Here is a 21,324-nt window from a genome sequence, read left to right on the forward strand (position 1 = left end):
TGTTAGAGACCTTGCGCTCCTCCACCTTCTGTTTGAGGATGCCCCACAGATGCTCAATAGGGTTTAGGTTTGGAGACATGCTTGGTCAGGCCATCACCTTTACCCTCTGCTTCTATAGCAAGGCAGTGGTCGTCTTGGAGGTGTGTTTGGGGTTGTTATCATGTTGGAATACTGCCCTGCGGCCCAGTCTCTGAAGGAAGGGGATCATGCTCAGCTTCAGTATCTCACAGTACATGTTGGCATTCATGGTTCCCTCAATGAACTGTAGCTCTCCAGTGCCATCAGCACTAATGCAGCCCCAGACCATGACACTCCCGCTCCCATGTTTGACTCTAGACAAGACACACTTGTCTTTGTACTCCTCACCTGGTTGCCGCCACACATGCTTGACACCATCTGAACCAAATAAGTTTATCTTGGTCTCATCAGACCACAGGACATGGTTCCAGTAATCCATATCCTTAGTCTATTTGTCTTCAGCAAACTGTTTGAGGACTTTCTTGTGCATCATCTTTAGAAGAGGCTTTCATCTGGAGTGACAGCCATGCAGACCAATTTGATGTAGTGTGAGGCGCATGGTCTGAGCACTGACAGGCTAACCCCCCACCCCTCCACCTCTGCAGCAGTGCTGGCAGCACTCATATATCTATTTCCCAAAGACAACCTCTGGATATGACACTGATCATGTGCACTCAACTGCTTTGGTTGACCATGGCGAGGCCTGTTCTGAGTGGAACCCGTCCTGTTAAACAACTGTATGGTCTTGGCCACCGTGCTGCAGCTCAGTTTCAGGGTCTTGGCAAACTTCTTATAGCCTAGGCCATCTTTATGTAGAGCAACAATTCTTTCTTTTTTTCAGATCCCCAGAGAGTTCTTTGCCATGAGGTGCCATGTTGATCTTCCAATGACCAGTATGAGAGAGTGAGAGCGATAACACCAAATTTAACATACCTGCTCCCCATTTACACCTGAGACCTTGTAACACTAACGAGTCACATGACACCGGGGAGTGAAAATGGCTAATTGGGCCCAATTTGGATATTTTCACTAAGGGTGGTACTCACTTTTGTTGCTAGCGGTTTAGACATTAATGGCTGTGTGTTGAGTTCTTTTGAGGGGGCAGCAAATTTACACTGTTATACAAGCTGTACACTTACTACATTACATTGTAGCAAAGTGTAATTTCTTCAGTGTTAATTTTTTTTAAAAAAATCAGCGCTAAACCAAAGTAACTAATAAAATTGTGTCAAAGTACCAATGGCAGTGCTTCCACATAACACAAAATAAATGCAATAAATCAAAATAATGCAGCGCTAAAGAAAATAAATGCCAAAAATAAACAATATCATTAATCAGTGGTTATGCACAGTGAAAATTAAGTGCAAGTGCTTATGGACCAAAGCTAAGCAATAATGTGACAGTAAATGTTGATCATCAAAAAGTGTCACAGTGGATATAAAGTGCAAGTGCTAAAAAAACTGATGTGGCACCTCCCTGTCTGGCTCACAGATTATAATGAGCCAGACACGCAGATTGCACCTGTGTGCTTAGGAAAGTGGGTTAAGGATTCGTCACCTCCTCCTTCTCCCCTCACAGGGATGCCTCCTAACAGCTAATGGTATATGGACAGCCAGACATGCTTTAATTTCAATATAGGAATTGAGGTAGTGGAAACATCCCCTCCTTCCTTCTCCTCTCTCAGATAAGGGGTGCCATGCATAAGAATAAACACAAAATCCTAGTGCTCTCCGTTTCAAATATTTATTAAATGACAGTAATAGTAATGAACTCACATCTCACAGCACTAAGCCAGTGCGGGCATGACAGATAGGAAGTGTTCCAGCGTGTGTGAACAGGCTCCTCCCCTGTATGCCTTACATCGACCAATCGACTTCCTCAGCAGGGTGCCCTGAGGTTACGAATCCTTAATCCACTTTCCTGGTGCCTCCATGGCAGCATACATATGGTGGTTGCTCCGCCCTCAACCAAACCTACAGGACCTCCTTAACTCTATAAAAGTAAGAACTGCCCCCCCCTACGCCATTCTTTTTTCTGTCCTCAAGCCTGCAGGATTACGATCAGCCCTTACTGCACCTTCACATGGTGTTACCGTTACAGGGTCATGCTCCCCTGTAGGATGGAGTCCCAGGTCTTAGGCTGCTAAAGGCGCCAACAAGGCTGGGAGCCTGTTTTTCTGTGGATCTTTTTCCAGGTAAGGAGTCTAGTTCAGCCATGGTCCTCCCAGGAACCCCCCCTCTGGTTTGGGGGCTGCCCAGGTAACATTGATGCTTCCTGCATTAAATTTAGCCTGTCCTACTTACAGTCTGTCCTCATGTGGTGCGCTGGGGTGCAGGATTGCTAGCAAGCCCCTCTGGAGCCCCTGGGGCGCTTCGCGCCTGCCGCCTAACCTGTTTTACTGTTCTGGGGGCGGGTCGATGGCGCCACCCTATGATATCACCTGCACATGCCCAGTAGGCAGATGAAGCCATCGGTGGCCATCTTGGTACTCCCAATGGAGTACATGTATTTATATGGCCAGCCTCTCTCATTCTGAGGGCGGATGTCAGAAGCATAACATCTCCCTTGCTGCTGAGGAGAAGCTTTCAAGTCTGCCTGTGCTGCTGCCTCCCGATGGAAGCCAGAGGTATTGCAGCTTCTTTTTTTTTCTCTCCTCTTCTTGGAAATATATATTTATTTATAATAAAAAAGGGGACTATTAGGTTGGGACCTTTCCATTTACTTTTTCTTTTCTTCTTACCCTTTGTGTCTCTCTTATCCCAGCCATCTCCCGTAGTCCAGTGGCACAAAAAGATCCTCAACATTCCGCTAGGTAAGGACTGCACCATTCAGGTAAGTTTAAAAAAATTAAAAAAAGAGCATTGGGCGTATGAAACATCAAAATTTCCTATGTTTCATTGCAGCCCGCAACGCCGATCATCCCGCAGGGACTCACCGGCGAGGAGGTCCAGAGGCCACAGCCGCTCAAGACATGACCAATATCACTCGTCTACCCCTCGCACATCACACAAATCTCGCAGATCACCCCATCGATCTGACAGACAACGCAGTTCCATCCGGCCTGGGGACAAAGCATGCTGGGTCTGTGGCGGACAAGCTCTGCCGGGAAAACTGGTCTGCGAAACATGCTTTTTATAAGCCACGGGGATCGGGAAAAAGAAAAGCAAGAGTCCATTGATACAATGAAGAAGCTGATTAAGGACTCAATTCGAGAACTGAACCTGTCCCAGGAGTTGATGGCCCCGACCACAAGTGGGGGATCCCTTGAGACTCCAGTCCAGTTGGCAGGTTCCGGCTCCAGCTCAGAGGATGAAGGGAGGAGGAGAATGTGTCTACCTTTGATTATGGGTTGATCAGCCCCTTCGTGGTAGCGGTCAAGAACGCAATTGAATGGGAAGAGTCACCTGAGCCCCCTGCCAAGTCCAGGAAATACTTTCCCCACCTCAAGAAAAACCCTCCTACCTTCCCACTTATGGAGGAGATAAGGGATCTGGTGACAGATGAATGGCGGAAGGTGGATAGGAGACCGATCGCCTTTAACTGCTTTAGTAAATTATACCCTCTGGCGGAATCTGATGCCCAACTATTTGATGGCATGCCGTCAGTTGAAGCATCAGTCATGAGATTGGCCAGGAGCACAACTTTACCCCTAAAAGACACAGTCTCCTTAAGAGATGTCTTAGATCGAAGAATCGATGCTGATCTAAAGAAGGCGTATCAGACGGCCGGGGGGGCTTGCAGGCCGGCAGTGCCTTTAACCTCAGTATCCAGAGCAGCGCGTGCTTGGACTGACAATATAGAATCGGCCCTCAAGCAAGGCTTAGACACAGACCAGATTGTGAAGGCTCTGGATGAGTTAAAATTGGCATCAGATTTTGTGGCAGAAGCGGCCATTGACACTCTGAAATGTTCCGCCAGGGCCATGCTATATTCAGTCACGGCAAGAAGAGCACTTTGGCTAAAACCATGGGCCGCTGATCCCTCCTCCAAGCAGACGTGGTGCCGCATACCCTACGATGGGAAAGCCCTATTTGGCGAAAAGCTGGATACAGCCATTACCAGAGTCACAGGGGGCAAGAGGGGTCTGATTCCTCAGGACAGGAATAAAAGGAAGAAATTTGCAGCGAGAGCAGTTTTCCAGCAAAAAGCCAGAGAAGCCAGAACATACCGTCCAGGGAGAGAATACAGAAGAGGTTGGAAGGGCTCCCAGGCTACCTTCCTGAAGATGGGGAAACAGAAGGCTGCTACCTCGACACAGGAAGGCCAGAAGTCTTTTTGACTTCTTGCCCCACCCAAACCGGCACGGTGGGTGCCTGTCTCAGGGCATTCTCTCAGGTTTGGGTGGAAACTTGCTCGGATCGTTGGGTCACCTCCACGATCCTTCAGGGGCATTTTTGGAGGTTCAAGCGCCAACCGCCCCGTTCTTCTTTTCTACCCACCAGGATTCCAAACTCCGAAGAGAAGCGCAAGGTTCTGCTACAATATGTCCAGACGCTAATTCATCAGCAGGCAGTGGTACCAGTGCCGGAGTCGGAAAGATTCTTAGGCTTTTATTCCCCAGTCTTCTTGGTACGCAAAAAGGCGGGAGGATGGAGGCCAGTTCTAGATCTGAAGCAGTTGAACAAGTTTATCCGCCTCGAGCGGTTCAAGATGGAATCCCTAAACACGGTCATCCTAACTGTGCAACCAGGCGACTGGATGGTCTCTATAGACCTTCAGGATGCGTATCTACATATACCAATACTTCACGACTTCCAGTCATTCCTAAGGTTCAAGATAGGGGACTTCACCTACAGTTCCAGTGTTTGCCTTTCGGCATATCCACAGCCCCCAGAACCTTCACCAAAGTGTTGGTGGCAATGCTGGCACCCCTCCAGGAGAAGGGGGTCCGTGTCTTACATTATCTAGACGACATTCTCATCCTGTCGCAGGACAAAGAACTCCTAAAGATCCATGTTCAACAAGTCTTGGACACACTGATGAGGTACGGATGGCTAATCAATCACTTGAAGAGCCAGCTTACTCCAGCCCAAAAGATGATATACTTAGGGGCACTGTTCGACACACGGAGGAGGGCAGTGTCACTGCCACCCGAGAAGATTCCTATAATCACAGGGAAGGTGAAGAAGGCACTGGCGAGCAAAGCCATGTCTGCATTGGAGTGTCTGAGTCTCCTCGGAACCTTTTCCTCATGTATCCCGATGGTAAAGTGGGCCCGCTGGCATCTCCATGCTTTTCAACAGGGGTTTCTATCCCAGTGGAGAAGGAGGTCCCTTTCCCAGGAGGTGTTGATCACAGTATCAATGAAGTCCAGCCTATGGTGGTGGACGAAGCTGCCCAACCTTCAAAATCGTTGCCATCTTGGCCCCATCTCATGGATCACGCTTACAACCGATGCAAGTCGGTTGGGCGGGGGGGCACACTTCAGGGACCAGTTGATCCAAGGAAGATGGCAGTTCGATGCAGAGGATGTAGTATCAAACATTCTGGAGCTGAGGGCAGTTTGGGAAGCTATATCGCACTTGGCACCTCATCTCGTGGGCAACTCCCTCCTGTTACGTATGGACAACAGGGCGGCGGTAGCCTACGTCCAGAACCAAGGGGGGACCCACAGCAGGTCATTGTCACGCGAAGTGGCCCCGATCTTAGCATGGGCCGAGGAGAACCTTGTAAACCTCCGAGCAGCGTATCTGCCAGCCTCCCAGAATCATTTGGCGGATCTCCTGTCCAGGGAATTCATCAACAACAACGAGTGGTCCCTGGACAACTGTGTGTTTCGGTGGATCTGTCAACACTGGGGCAGTCCTCAGTGGGACCTATTTGCATCCCCCCAGAATGCCAAGGCACCTCGTTTTTTCACAAGATACCCTGCCCAGAATTCAGCAGGAGTAGATGCCTTAGTTCAACCATGGTCCTTCCGAGTTGGGTATGCGTTCCCTCCTACCCCTCTGATTCTCAGATTCCTTCAATGCCTAACAGGGGAGGAGGTGATCATCCTGGCGGTGATTCCCTATTGGCCGAAAAGGCCTTGGTTCACGCTGTTGACCCAGCTGTCTGTTTGCAACCCTGTAGTCCTTCCGAAGATTCCCGATCTCCTGTCGCAAGGGAACTACATCCACCCACATTCAGAAATCCTGGATCTGAGGGCCTGGAAGTTGAAAGGAAGAGGTTGGAGGAGTTAGGTTGCTCTCATGAGGTAACCCAGACATTGCTCCAAGCCAGAAAATCATCCACTAATAGCTCCTACTACAGAGTATGGCAGAAGTTTTCAGAAGTTGCCGAATCCAACAAGTTTAATCCATTGAAGCCAGCTGTGCAGGACGTTCTACTGTTTCTACAGAAAGGTCTGGATGTAGGTTTGGGGCTCAATACCCTTAAAGTGCAAGTTTCAGCCTTATCAGCTCTGACAGACATCAGATGGGCCTTACATCCTTTGATAGAGCGGTTTATGAAGGCAGTACTGAGGTTAAGACCACCTAGGAAAACATTGTACCCGAAGTGGGATTTACCCTTGGTGCTGGATACTCTAGCAGCACCGCCATTTGCTCCTACTCAGGACTGTTCTGTGGAGGATGTTACTCTTAAAGCAGTTTTCCTCGTAGCTGTCACTTCAGGCCGTAGGGTTTCTGAAATTCAAGCCTTGGGTGCTCAAGATCCATATATTACGTTCTTCCCAGATAGGGTCGTCCTACGACCAATCCATCAATTCATACCTAAAGTGCCAACTACCTACCACTTTAATCAGGAATGGGTTCTCCCAACCTTTGAGGAAGATCCAGCTACATCAAAGTTGCATGAACTGGACGTTGCAAGAACTCTACGTCAGTACATTGATTTAACGCAATCTTTTCGTAGGGAGCAACGCCTAATTATCATTCCAAACGGAGGTAGAAAGGGCTTGGCAGCATCAAAAAGAACTATCGCAAGCTGGATCGTACGTCTGATTCAAAGGGCTTATCGGGCTAGCGGGCTTCCAGTGCCTAAAGCAATCAATGCTCACTCTACGCGGGGGATAGCCTCTTCTTGGGCAGCTCTAGCACATGTCTCTCCGGAAACAATTTGTCGTGCAGCCAGTTGGTCCTCATTTAATACCTTCATGGTCCATTATAGCCTGGATCCAGCTGCTCTAACTTCCCGTGATTTTGGGAAGAAAGCGCTGCAATTGGCGGTTTTGTGAATCCTAATAAACTATATTTCTGTGCAGTATCCCTCCCTATGAGCGAGTTATTTACCATATGTATGCTGCCATGGAGGCACCAGGAAAACGGAAAATTGAATACTCACCTTTCCGTAATTTTCCTTTCCTGGTGCCTATCCATGGCAGCATATGCCCTCCCTTTACGTAATCTGCATTTTTGAGTCTAGTTACAAGAATGGCGTAGGGGGGGGCAGTTCTTACTTTTATAGAGTTAAGGAGGTCCTGTGGGTTGGTTGAGGGCGGAGCAACCACCATATGTATGCTGCCATGGATAGGCACCAGGAAAGGAAAATTACGGAAAGGTGAGTATTCAATTTTCCGTTTTCCTGAGCACAAAGGTGCAATCTGCGTGTCTGGCTCATAATCTGTGAGCCAGACAGGGAGGTGAGCTGCTAGTATTACCATTACCAGCACACAGAGTCACCTTTATGATATTGGAGCACCTATACCAGCACCTTATTGCATTTGTGCACTACCACTGAAGAATATTTTTTATTCATTATGGACTTGTCACTTTATTTAATATAATATTTACTTGATTATTTGGATTATTTATGATTATTTAATCACTGCCACATCAGTTTGTTTAGCACTTGCACTTTATATCCACTGTGACACTTTTTGATAGGGATCAACATTTATTGTCACATTGCTTACCTTTGGTTCATAAGCACTTGCACTTAATTTTCACTGTGCATTAACACTGACTTATGATATTGTTTATTTATTGGCATTTATTTTCTTTGGCGTTGCATTTAGGGTTGAGCGGACACCTAGATGTCCGTGTTCGACGGGTTCGGCCGAACTTTAAAAAAAAGTCCGGGTCCGTGTCCCGGACTTTTACCGAACTTTTCCCGGACACCGAACCCCATTGAAGTCAATGGGGACCCGAACTTTAAGGCACTAAAATGGCTCTAAAACACCAAAGGAAAGGGCTAGAGTGCTGCAAATGGCAGCAAAACGTAATTAAGAGCATGGCAAGTGCTCTGCAAACAAATGTGGATAGGGAAATAACTTAAAACAACAAAAAAAAACAGAAAAATAAAACAATGTTCTTCTTCATCTCTGAAGGACGAGGCCCATATGGAGTAGGAGGGAGGTTGAGGTGGTGGTGGATGTGGCGGTGACATAGGCGTGCGCACAGGGTGTGCTGGGTGTGCCTGGGCACACCCTAATCACCTAGGGCACATAGCATTGCCAGTGAGGAGATGGGAAAGATCTCCCTGGGACCTGCTCTGCTCTATTTCTCCTTGCCTACAGGTACATGGCCCCGATACATTACTCTCCCTGCTGGCAAACACATGCATGTGTATTTCAACTTTGGGGTGCACACCTTAATGCAATACGCTGCGCACACCTATGGGCGGTGTAGGTGGAAGCGGCGGTGGAGGAGGACCAGGGCCGGATTAACAGCATCATGAGCTTGGTGCTGAGGATTTTGAAGGGCCTTAAGGGCCGTGCCTTGCCATGCACCCAGAGGAGGAAGGGTGCAGCCATGCATGCCTAATTCAACATGGGATGCTGTCTCTGAAGCCCATAAACACATCCATGCATCGCCAACTGTCCCTCCTTGTCCGGCCTTCACGCTGTGTGGGGAGGTTCTGAGGGTGCTGCCTGGGGAAGCGAGCATAGAAGCCAGACTTCTGTGTTTACAAGTGACAGAAGAGCGGTAACAGTGAATATGGCCAACCCGGGGCCTATATAAAAGGTAGGGGCCTGGAGCTGCAGCTCCAATAGCCCCTACATTAATCTGGCCCTGAGGAGGAGGACGAGGTAGCCAACACTGCTTCTTTTCAAAAATTTTAAATGAGGGTACACCCCAAAAGAGTGAGAAAGAGCAAAAATGGAACAATGGGTGGGTAAGGTCGGTATCCATTGCTATTCTGCATAAGGTACGGAAAAGTCCCGTGGGATCCATGCCTGGTTCATTTTAATGAACGTGAGCTTGTCCACATTGTCTCTGGACAGGCGGCTGCGCTTGTCTGTTATAACGCCCCCAGCCGTGCTAAATACCCGTTCAGATAATACACTGGCTGCAGGGCACGCCAGCACCTCCAAGGCGTAAAGGGCAAGCTCAGGCCATGTGCCCAATTTGGAGACCCAGAAGTTGAAGGGGGCAGACCCGTCATTCACTACATGTAGGCGTGTGCACACATACTGCTCCACCATGTTGGTAAAATGCTGCCTCCTGCTAAGACGTTCCATCTGAGCTGCTGGTGCTGCTGTTTGTTGTGGCGTGCTGACAAAGCTTTTCCACATTTCGGCCATGCTAACCCTGCCTTCTGAGGTGCTGGCGGTGCCCTGGTTGCGTTGGCGACCTCCTCCTCCTCCTCCTCTGCCTTGTGCTTCCACTGTGGCCCCGCTGTCAGATGGGAATGCCAGCAGCATGGCGTCTACCAGCGTGCGCTTGTACTCGCGCATCTTGCGATCGCGCTCCAGTGAGTGAATTAAGGACGGTACGTTGTCCTTGTAACGGGGATCCAGCAGCGTGGCCACCCAGTAATCAGCACAAGTTAGAATGTGGGCAACTCGGCGGTCGTTGTGGAGACACTGCAGCATGTAATCGCTCATGTGTGCCAGGCTGCCCAGAGGCAACGAAAGGCTGTCCTCTGTGGGAGGTGTATCGTCCGTGTCCTCTGTATCCCCCCAGCCACGCACCAGTGATGGCCATGAGCTGGCCTGGGTGCCACCCTGCTGTGAACATGGTTCCATCTCCTCCTCCAGCTCCTCCTCCTCCTCATCCTCCAGAACTGTGCCCCTGCTGGACAATTGCGTCCCTGGCGTTTGCGTGTGCAGGAACCCACCCTCGGAGCCCCTTGCGAATGACTGCCCTGAAAGCCTTGGAAATGTTACCTCTTCATCCTCCTCCTCCTCCTCATCCTGTGCCACATCCTCTTCCATCATCGCCCGAATTGTTTTTTCAAGGAGGCATAGAAGTGGGATAGTTAAGCTGAGAACGGCGTCATTGCCACTGGCCATGTTGGTGGAGTACTCAAAACAGCGCAACAAGGCACACAGGTCTCGCATGGAGGCCCAGTTATTGGTGGTGAAGTGGTGCTGTTCCGCAGAGCGACTCACGCGTGCGTGCTGCAGCTGAAACTCCACTATGGCCTGCTGCTGCTCGCACAGTCTTTCCAGCATGTGCAAGGTGGAGTTCCACCTTGTGGGCACGTCACATATGAGGCGGTGAGCGGGAAGGCCGAAGTTACGCTGCAGCGCTGCCAGGCGAGCAGCAGCAGGGTGAGAACGCCGAAAGTGCGCACAAACGGCCCGCACTTTCTGCAGCAGCTCTGACATATCGGGGTAGTTTTTAAGGAACCTCTGCACCACCAAATTCAGCACATGCGCCAGGCAAGGGATGTGCGTCAAACCGGCTAGGCCCAGAGCTGCTATGAGATTTCGCCCGTTATCGCACACCACCAGGCCGGGCTTGAGGCTCGCTGGCAGCAACCACTCATTTGTCTGCTGTTCCATGCTCCTCCACAACTCCTGCGCGGTGTGTGGTTTGTCCCCCAAACAGGCAAGTTGTAAAACTGCCTGCTGTCGTTTACCCCTGGCCGTGCTGAAGTTGGTGGTGAAGGTGTTACGCTGTCCGGATGAGGAGGCGGTAGAGGATGAGGAAGCGGAGTAGGAGGAGTTAGGAACAGGAGGCAAACTGAAGCGCCCTGCAATCCTCGGTGGTGGAAGGACATGCGCCAAATTGCTATCCGCCTCAGGCCCATCCGCCACTGCATTTACCCAGTGTGCCGTTAGGGAGATATAACGCCCCTGACCGTGCTTACTGGTCCACGTATCCGTAGTTAGGTGGACCTTGGCACAGATGGCGTTGCGCAGTGCACACCTGATATTTTCCCCCACTTGGTTGTGCAGGGAAGGGATGGCTTGCCTGGAAAAGTAGTGGCGGCTGGGCACGACGTACTGTGGGACAGCCACCGACATAAGGTTTTTAAAACTGTGCGTCTCCACCAGACGGAATGACAGCATTTCAAAGGCCAATAATTTTGAAATGCTGGCATTCAGGGCCAGGGATCGCGGGTGGGTAGGGGGGTACTTCCTCTTCCTCTCAAGTGTTTGGGAGATGGAAAGCTGAACGCTTCCACGGGACATTGTGGAGATGGTTGTTGGTGACCCAGGTGGTGGTGTTGCTGACAGATCGTCTGTTTGCGGGGTGGCAGGTGCCGGTATCACTACAGATGTGGCTGGAGCGGCCGAGACTGCAGCAGAAGAGGAAGCAGGATGAGCCAGAGACGTTTCTTGGTTTTGAAGGTGTGTACTAGACTGCAGCTCGTGCTTTGCACTTAGATGCCTGATCATGCAGGTTGTGCTCAGGTTGAGAAGGTTTATGCCTCGCTTCAAGCTCTGATTGCACAGGGTGCAAACCACTCGTGTCCTGTCATCAGCACATTTTCTAAAGAACTTCCACGCTAGAGAACTCCTTTGAGCTGACTTTGGTGCGCTCGTTCCCTTGCTGCGTTGGGCAGTAGCGGGCGTAGTGTCTAGGGCACGGCCGCTCCGCTTCTGCACCCTGCTCCCTCTTCTGCTGTGCTGGTGGCTCTGTGCGACCACCGCCTCTTCCTCCAAACTACTCAGGTCACCTGCATGACGTTCATCGTCCTCCACATCATCTTCCACCCAGTCTTCACCCCTGCCCTCCTTGTCGGTCTCCACAATGCTGAACGCCGCAGCAGTTGGCACCTGCGTTTCGTCATCATCGGAGACGTGCTGCGATGATCCTTGCATGTACTCATCTTGAGAAATAAGTGGTTGGGCATCGCTGCACTCAATCTCTTCCACTTCTGGGGCAGGGCTAGGTGGATGGCCCTGGGAAACCCTGCTGACAGAGTCCTCAAAAAGAATAAGAGACTGCTGTATGGCTTGGGGCTCAGACTGCTGGCCTGATTTGCAAGGGGGTGAGGTGAAAGACGGTTGGACATTGGCTGCAGGTGCCAACTCTGACCTTTCTGCAGTAGACTGGGTGGGAGACAATGTGAAGGAACTGGAGGCACTGTCAGCAGCAAACCAATCTACTATCGCCTCAACTTGTTCTGGCCTCATCACTTCTAGGGGCGTTTGATGCCCTACCAAATACTGATGCAGGTTCTGTCGCCTACTCACACTTGAGGAAGGTGTTTCACTTGTGCGTGTAGCTGGCACAGATCGACCACGTCCTCTCCTTGCAACAGGAGCTCTACCAGCAGCACCACGACCCAGGCCACGGCCCTTATTTGACGGTCTCCTCATATTTCTGTAATTTAAGATCTTGCCCTAGAAAGGTTTTTATTGAATAGCGGAATAGGAAATATGATCCAAAAAAGTGTATGTATCTCGCACGTACAAAACCACACTAGGCCCCAATTACTATTGTTTCTACCCCTAAAAGGATGGATGAGGAGTAGGAGGAGTATGGAACAGACAGCACCCTCAAATCTTCAGAAGTATGAGATGAACCCCAAAAACTTGGAAAGGTGGATCTCACACGTACCGACACAGACTATCCCGCAATTCAATTGATCCTCAAAGGTTTTTATTGAATAGCGGAATAGGAAATATGATCAAAAAAAGTGTATGTATCTCGCACGTACACAACCACACTAGGCCCCAATTACTATTGTTTGTACCCCTAAAAGGATGGATGAGGAGTAGGAGGAGGAGTATGGAACAGGCAGCACCCTCAAATCTTCAGAAGTATGAGATGAACCCCAAAAACTTGGAAAGGTGGATCTCACACGTACCGACACAGACTATCCCGCAATTCAATTGATCCTCAAAGGTTTTTATTGAATAGCGGAATAGGAAATATGATCAAAAAAAGTGTATGTATCTCGCACGTACACAACCACACTAGGCCCCGATTACTATTGTTTGTACCCCTAAAAGGATGGTTGAGCAGTAGGAGCAGGAGTATGGAACAGGCAGCAACCTCAAATCTTCAGAAGTATGAGATGAACCCCAACAACTTGGAAAGGTGGATCTCACACGTACCGACACAGACTATCTCGCAATTGAATTGATCCCCAAAGGTTTTAATTGAATAGCGGAATAGAAAATATGATCAAAAAGAAAGTGTATGTATCTCGCACGTACACCACCACACTAGGCCCCAACTACTATTGTTTGTACCCCTAAAAGGATGGTTGAGCAGTAGGAGGAGGAGTATGGAACAGGCAGCACCCTCAAATCTTCAGAAGTATGAGATGAACCCCAAAAACTTGGAAAGGTGGATCTCTCTCACACGTACCAACACAGACTATCCCCCAATTTAACTGATCCCCAAAGGTTTTTGATTAAATAGCGGAATAGAAAATATGATCCAAAAAAAGTGTATGTATATCACACGTACACAACCACACTAGGCCCCAATTACTATTGTTTGTACCCCTAAAAGGCTAGATGAGGAGTAGGGGGGGTATGGAACAGGCAGCACCCTCAAACCTTCAGAAGTATGAGATGAACCCCAACAACTTGGAAAGGTGGATCTCTCTCACACGTACCAACACAGACTATCGCCCAATTTAACTGATCCCCAAAGGTTTTTGATTAAATAGCGGAATAGAAAATATGATCCAAAAAAAGTGTATGTATATCACACGTACACAACCACACTAGGCCCCAATTACTATTGTTTGTACCCCTAAAAGGCTAGATGAGGAGTAGGGGGGGTATGGAACAGGCAGCACCCTCAAATCTTCAGAAGTATGAGATGAACCCCAAAAACTTGGAAAGGTGGATCTCTCTCACACGTACCAACACAGACTATCCCCCAATTTAACTGATCCCCAAAGGTTTTTGATTAAATAGCGGAATAGAAAATATGATCCAAAAAAAGTGTATGTATATCACACGTACACAACCACACTAGGCCCCAATTACTATTGTTTGTACCCCTAAAAGGCTAGATGAGGAGTAGGGGGAGTATGGAACAGGCAGCACCCTCAAACCTTCAGAAGTATGAGATGAACCCCAACAACTTGGAAAGGTGGATCTCTCTCACACGTACCAACACAGACTATCCCCCAATTTAACTGATCCCCAAAGGTTTTTGATTAAATAGCGGAATAGAAAATATGATCCAAAAAAAGTGTATGTATATCACACGTACACAACCACACTGGGCCCCAATTACTATTGTTTGTACCCCTAAAAGGCTAGATGAGGAGTAGGGGGAGTATGGAACAGGCAGCACCCTCAAACCTTTAGAAGTATGAGATGAACCCCAACAACTTGGAAAGGTGGATCTCTCTCACACGTACCAACACAGACTATCCCCCAATTTAACTGATCCCCAAAGGTTTTTGATTAAATAGCGGAATAGAAAATATGATCCAAAAAAAGTGTATGTATATCACACGTACACAACCACACTAGGCCCCAATTACTATTGTTTGTACCCCTAAAAGGCTAGATGAGGAGTAGGGGGGGTATGGAACAGGCAGCACCCTCAAACCTTCAGAAGTATGAGATGAACCCCAACAACTTGGAAAGGTGGATCTCTCTCACACGTACCAACACAGACTATCCCCCAATTTAACTGATCCCCAAAGGTTTTTGATTAAATAGCGGAATAGAAAATATGATCCAAAAAAAGTGTATGTATATCACACGTACACAACCACACTAGGCCCCAATTACTATTGTTTGTACCCCTAAAAGGCTAGGAGTAGGGGGAGTATGGAACAGGCAGCACCCTCAAACCTTCAGAAGTATGAGATGAACCCCAACAACTTGGAAAGGTGGATCTCTCTCACACGTACCAACACAGACTATCCCCCAATTTAACTGATCCCCAAAGGTTTTTGATTAAATAGCGGAATAGAAAATATGATCCAAAAAAAGTGTATGTATATCACACGTACACAACCACACTAGGCCCCAATTACTATTGTTTGTACCCCTAAAAGGCTAGATGAGGAGTAGGGGGAGTATGGAACAGGCAGCACCCTCAAACCTTCAGAAGTATGAGATGAACCCCAACAACTTGGAAAGGTGGATCTCTCTCACACGTACCAACACAGACTATCCCCCAATTTAACTGATCCCCAAAGGTTTTTGATTAAATAGCGGAATAAAAAATATGATCCAAAAAAAGTGTATGTATATCACACGTACACAACCACACTAGGCCCCAATTACTATTGTTTGTACCCCTAAAAGGCTAGATGAGGAGTAGGGGGGGTATGGAACAGGCAGCACCCTCAAACCTTCAGAAGTATGAGATGAACCCCAACAACTTGGAAAGGTGGATCTCTCTCACACGTACCAACACAGACTATCCCCCAATTTAACTGATCCCCAAAGGTTTTTGATTAAATAGCGGAATAGAAAATATGATCCAAAAAAAGTGTATGTATATCACACGTACACAACCACACTAGGCCCCAATTACTATTGTTTGTACCCCTAAAAGGCTAGGAGTAGGGGGAGTATGGAACAGGCAGCACCCTCAAACCTTCAGAAGTATGAGATGAACCCCAACAACTTGGAAAGGTGGATCTCTCTCACACGTACCAACACAGACTATCCCCCAATTTAACTGATCCCCAAAGGTTTTTGATTAAATAGCGGAATAGAAAATATGATCCAAAAAAAGTGTATGTATATCACACGTACACAACCACACTAGGCCCCAATTACTATTGTTTGTACCCCTAAAAGGCTAGATGAGGAGTAGGGGGAGTATGGAACAGGCAGCACCCTCAAACCTTCAGAAGTATGAGATGAACCCCAACAACTTGGAAAGGTGGATCTCTCTCACACGTACCAACACAGACTATCCCCCAATTTAACTGATCCCCAAAGGTTTTTGATTAAATAGCGGAATAGAAAATATGATCCAAAAAAAGTGTATGTATATCACACGTACACAACCACACTAGGCCCCAATTACTATTGTTTGTACCCCTAAAAGGCTAGATGAGGAGTAGGGGGGGTATGGAACAGGCAGCACCCTCAAACCTTCAGAAGTATGAGATGAACCCCAACAACTTGGAAAGGTGGATCTCTCTCACACGTACCAACACAGACTATCCCCCAATTTAACTGATCCCCAAAGGTTTTTGATTAAATAGCGGAATAGAAAATATGATCCAAAAAAAGTGTATGTATATCACACGTACACAACCACACTAGGCCCCAATTACTATTGTTTGTACCCCTAAAAGGCTAGATGAGGAGTAGGGGGGGTATGGAACAGGCAGCACCCTCAAACCTTCAGAAGTATGAGATGAACCCCAACAACTTGGAAAGGTGGATCTCTCTCACACGTACCAACACAGACTATCCCCCAATTTAACTGATCCCCAAAGGTTTTTGATTAAATAGCGGAATAGAAAATATGATCCAAAAAAAGTGTATGTATATCACACGTACACAACCACACTAGGCCCCAATTACTATTGTTTGTACCCCTAAAAGGCTAGATGAGGAGTAGGGGGGGTATGGAACAGGCAGCACCCTCAAATCTTCAGAAGTATAAGATGAACCCCAAAAACTTGGAAAGGTGGATCTCTCTCACACGTACCAACACAGACTATCCCCCAATTTAACTGATCCCCAAAGGTTTTTGATTAAATAGCGGAATAGAAAATATGATCCAAAAAAAGTGTATGTATATCACACGTACACAACCACACTAGGCCCCAATTACTATTGTTTGTACCCCTAAAAGGCTAGATGAGGAGTAGGGGGGGTATGGAACAGGCAGCACCCTCAAACCTTCAGAAGTATGAGATGAACCCCAACAACTTGGAAAGGTGGATCTCTCTCACACGTACCAACACAGACTATCCCCCAATTTAACTGATCCCCAAAGGTTTTTGATTAAATAGCGGAATAGAAAATATGATCCAAAAAAAGTGTATGTATATCACACGTACACAACCACACTAGGCCCCAATTACTATTGTTTGTACCCCTAAAAGGCTAGATGAGGAGTAGGGGGGGTATGGAACAGGCAGCACCCTCAAACCTTCAGAAGTATGAGATGAACCCCAACAACTTGGAAAGGTGGATCTCTCTCACACGTACCAACACAGACTATCCCCCAATTTAACTAATCCCCAAAGGTTTTTGATTAAATAGCGGAATAGAAAATATGATCCAAAAAAAGTGTATGTATATCACACGTACACAACCACACTAGGCCCCAATTACTATTGTTTGTACCCCTAAAAGGCTAGATGAGGAGTAGGGGGGGTATGGAACAGGCAGCACCCTCAAACCTTCAGAAGTATGAGATGAACCCCAACAACTTGGAAAGGTGGATCTCTCTCACACGTACCAACACAGACTATCCCCCAATTTAACTGATCCCCAAAGGTTTTTGATTAAATAGCGGAATAGAAAATATGATCCAAAAAAAGTGTATGTATATCACACGTACACAACCACACTAGGCCCCAATTACTATTGTTTGTACCCCTAAAAGGCTAGGAGTAGGGGGAGTATGGAACAGGCAGCACCCTCAAACCTTCAGAAGTATGAGATGAACCCCAACAACTTGGAAAGGTGGATCTCTCTCACACGTACCAACACAGACTATCCCCCAATTTAACTGATCCCCAAAGGTTTTTGATTAAATAGCGGAATAGAAAATATGATCCAAAAAAAGTGTATGTATATCACACGTACACAACCACACTAGGCCCCAATTACTATTGTTTGTACCCCTAAAAGGCTAGATGAGGAGTAGGGGGAGTATGGAACAGGCAGCACCCTCAAATCTTCAGAAGTATGAGATTGTGTTCACTGTACCCCACAAAGATTGAGTTCACTGCACCCCACAATGATTGTGTTCACTGCACCCCACAAAGATTGTGTTCACTGCACCTCACAAAGATTGTGTTCACTGTACCCCCCAAAGATTGTGTTCACTGCACCCCACAAAGATTCTGTTCACTGTACCCCACAAAGATTGTGTTCACTGCACCCTAAAAGGATGTTGTTCACTGCACCCCACAAAGATTGTGTTCACTGCACCCTAAAAGGATGTTGTTCACTGCACCCCAAAAAGATTGTGTTCACTGTACCCCCCCAAAGATTGTGTTCACTGCACCCCACAAAGATTGTGTTCACTGCACCCCAAAAAGATTGTGTTCACTGTACCCCCCAAAGATTGTGTTCACTGCACCCCAAAAAGATTGTGTTCACTGTACCCCCCAAAGATTGTGTTCACTGCACCCCACAAAGATTCTGTTCACTGTACCCCACAAAGATTGTGTTCACTGCACCCCAAAAAGATTGTGTTCACTGTACCCCCCCAAAGATTGTGTTCACTGCACCCCACAAAGATTCTGTTCACTGCACCCCACAAAGGATTTTGTTCACTGCACCCCAAAAAGATTGTGTTCACTGCACCCCAAAAAGGATTTTGATCACTGCACCCCAAAAAGGATGTTGTTCACTGCACCCCAAAAATGATTTTGTTCACTCCACCCCAAAAAGATTGTGTTCACTGCACCCCACAAAGATTGTGTTCACTGCACCCCAAAAAGATTGTGTTCACTGTACCCCCCAAAGATTGTGTTCACTGCACCCCACAAAGATTCTGTTCACTGTACCCCACAAAGATTGTGTTCACTGCACCCCAAAAAGATTTTGTTCACTGCACCCCAAAAAGGATGTTGTTCACTGCACCCCAAAAAGGATGTTGTTCACTCCACCCCAAAAAGATTGTGTTCACTGCACCCCACAAAGATTGTGTTCACTGCACCCCAAAAAGATTGTGTTCACTGCACCCCAAAAATGATTTTGTTCACTGCACCCCAAAAAGGATTTTGTTCACTGCACTTTAAAAAGGATGTTGTTCACTCCACCCCAAAAAGATTGTGTTCACTGCACCCCAAAAAGATTGTGTTCACTGCACCCCACAAAGGATTTTGTTCACTGCACCCCAAAAAGATTGTGTTCACTGCACCCCAAAAAGGATGTTGTTCACTGCACCCCAAAAAGGATTTTGTTCACTGCACCCCAATAAGATTGTGTTCACTGCACCCCACAAAGGATTTTGTTCACTGCACCCCACAAAGATTGTGTTCACTGCACACCAAAAAGGATTGTGTTCACTGCACCCCAAAAAGATTTTGTTCACTGCACCCCAAAAAGATTGTGTTCACTGCAGCCCAAAAAGATTGTGTTCACTGCAGCCCAAAAAGATTGTGTTCACTGCAGCCCAAAAAGATTGTGTTCACTGCAGCTCACACACAGAAAAATGGATGTGGATCACTGACACCTGCCTATCTCCAATCCCACACCACACAGCAATATCGATTGTAGTTTGTAGAACACAGTTTCCCTAAAATTCAGCAGACTCTGTCCCTAACAGGATTGAGAAGAGATCGTAGATCAGGATTGAGTGCAGATTCACCCCACCCCCCACACAGCAATATCGATTGTAGTTTGTAGAAGACACTGACCCTATAATTCAGCAGACTCTATCCCTAAAATGCCTACAACTCGCCCTGCCTAAACACTCCGACCTGTCCCTCAATTCTATCCGGACACAAATGGTTTTTTCCTGCCTATCTTTCCCTAATCAGCAGCCAGCACATTGATGTGTGCTCTGTCCCTTAGCTAAGCAGCAGAATGACGCTGCTGCGGCGGCTGCCTCGAACTTATAAAGACTTGGTCACATGCTTCAGACGGCCAATCACAGCTACTAAGACATTTGCAGGCATGGCTGGGATGGCTTAAGGCACACCAGTTAAACGATTGTTGATTGGCTGTTGAAAGCCCGCCATGAAAAGAGCGCCAAAGCATGCAAAACCCGGAAATAAAACGACCGAACACGGATTTTTACCCGAACATACAGTAAAGTGTCCGTGTCCGTGTTCGGGTAAAAAAAATCCAATTATTCGGTACGAACACGAATAATACAGTCCGTGTTCGCTCAACACTAGTTGCATTATTTTGTTTTATTGCATTTCTTCAGTTTTGTTACATAGATATAATAACTTTTCTACAAAATGTGAGGGGTGTACTCACTTCTGTGAGATACTGTATATCAGGGTTACCAATGTCTGTCTTTTTATGATCTTTGGTTTAAAAAAGCTTATTTTTTAAAAATAATTATTTCAGCTCGAAAGAATTTGATCTGACGATAGACTTCAGTCAAACAGGAATAGTGGAAATGTTTTCTCGATCAGAGGCTGCAGTCATTTGGCTGCAGCCATTCGGCTACAGCTGCTAATCAATGTATTCTAACAGCGGAGTTCCGCTGTCAGGATACCATGTCTCAGCGAGTAGGATTCATCTATCTACCAAGTATGTGTGGATGGAGAAATCCACTTTTTTTTTTTTAATCGTCTCGCTGGCTAATTCAAAAAATAAAGAGAAATCTTTGGCCAGCCTAAGACTGGAGTAAACTTAGCTTTGCTGACACCAGTGCAGTGTTCATACCTCTGGTCTGTAGAAGTCACTATTTATAGTTGTTGTTAGACGTATAATAGTTCTCTGTAATTCTGTTCAAGTTTGTTACAGTTTCTGTTCCAATTTTATGGATGCCTGAACCTGTTAATAAGGCATTCTATAACTATACTGCCTCCGTGACTACAGGACCCAAGAGGACCAATGATGAGGATGTCTGTTCTGTCTCTGTAATAACTTAAACCTTTTCTTCCACAGCATAGTGATTATGCAGGGCCATTTGCTGCTTGGACTCATATGTCTGATAACTAAATGCAAGGTTAGCTAATTTTCTGTACTCTACCAGCAGCAGATACAGCTCTCACTGCGTTAAAGAACATTGTTGTGGCTAAAGTAAATGTAGTTTTAGAACAATATAAATTCTGCCAATGGACAGTAGAATGGTTAATAAAAACTACAATTGATAACATTTGAGATAGGTGGTTGTTAACTGTGAGACTGGTACTGTAAAAGATGAAATAATATAACCAAGTAGTAGAAAAAATTTGAATTCTAAAATAAAGAAAGATTGCTATAGGAACATGTTTAAAGTGGTTGTAAAGGCTGAAGGCTTTTTACCTTCATGCATTCTATGCATAAAGGTAAAAAACCTTCTGTGGGCAGCTTCCCCCCTTTGCAGCTCCCCTAATAGTTACCCAAGCCCTACCTCGATCCAGCAATTTGCACAACAGCCTCAGCTGTCCCGGGAC

This window comes from Pelophylax lessonae (genome assembly GCF_965119305.1).
Source record: "Pelophylax lessonae genome assembly, chromosome: 4".
Taxonomy (NCBI): domain Eukaryota; kingdom Metazoa; phylum Chordata; class Amphibia; order Anura; family Ranidae; genus Pelophylax; species Pelophylax lessonae.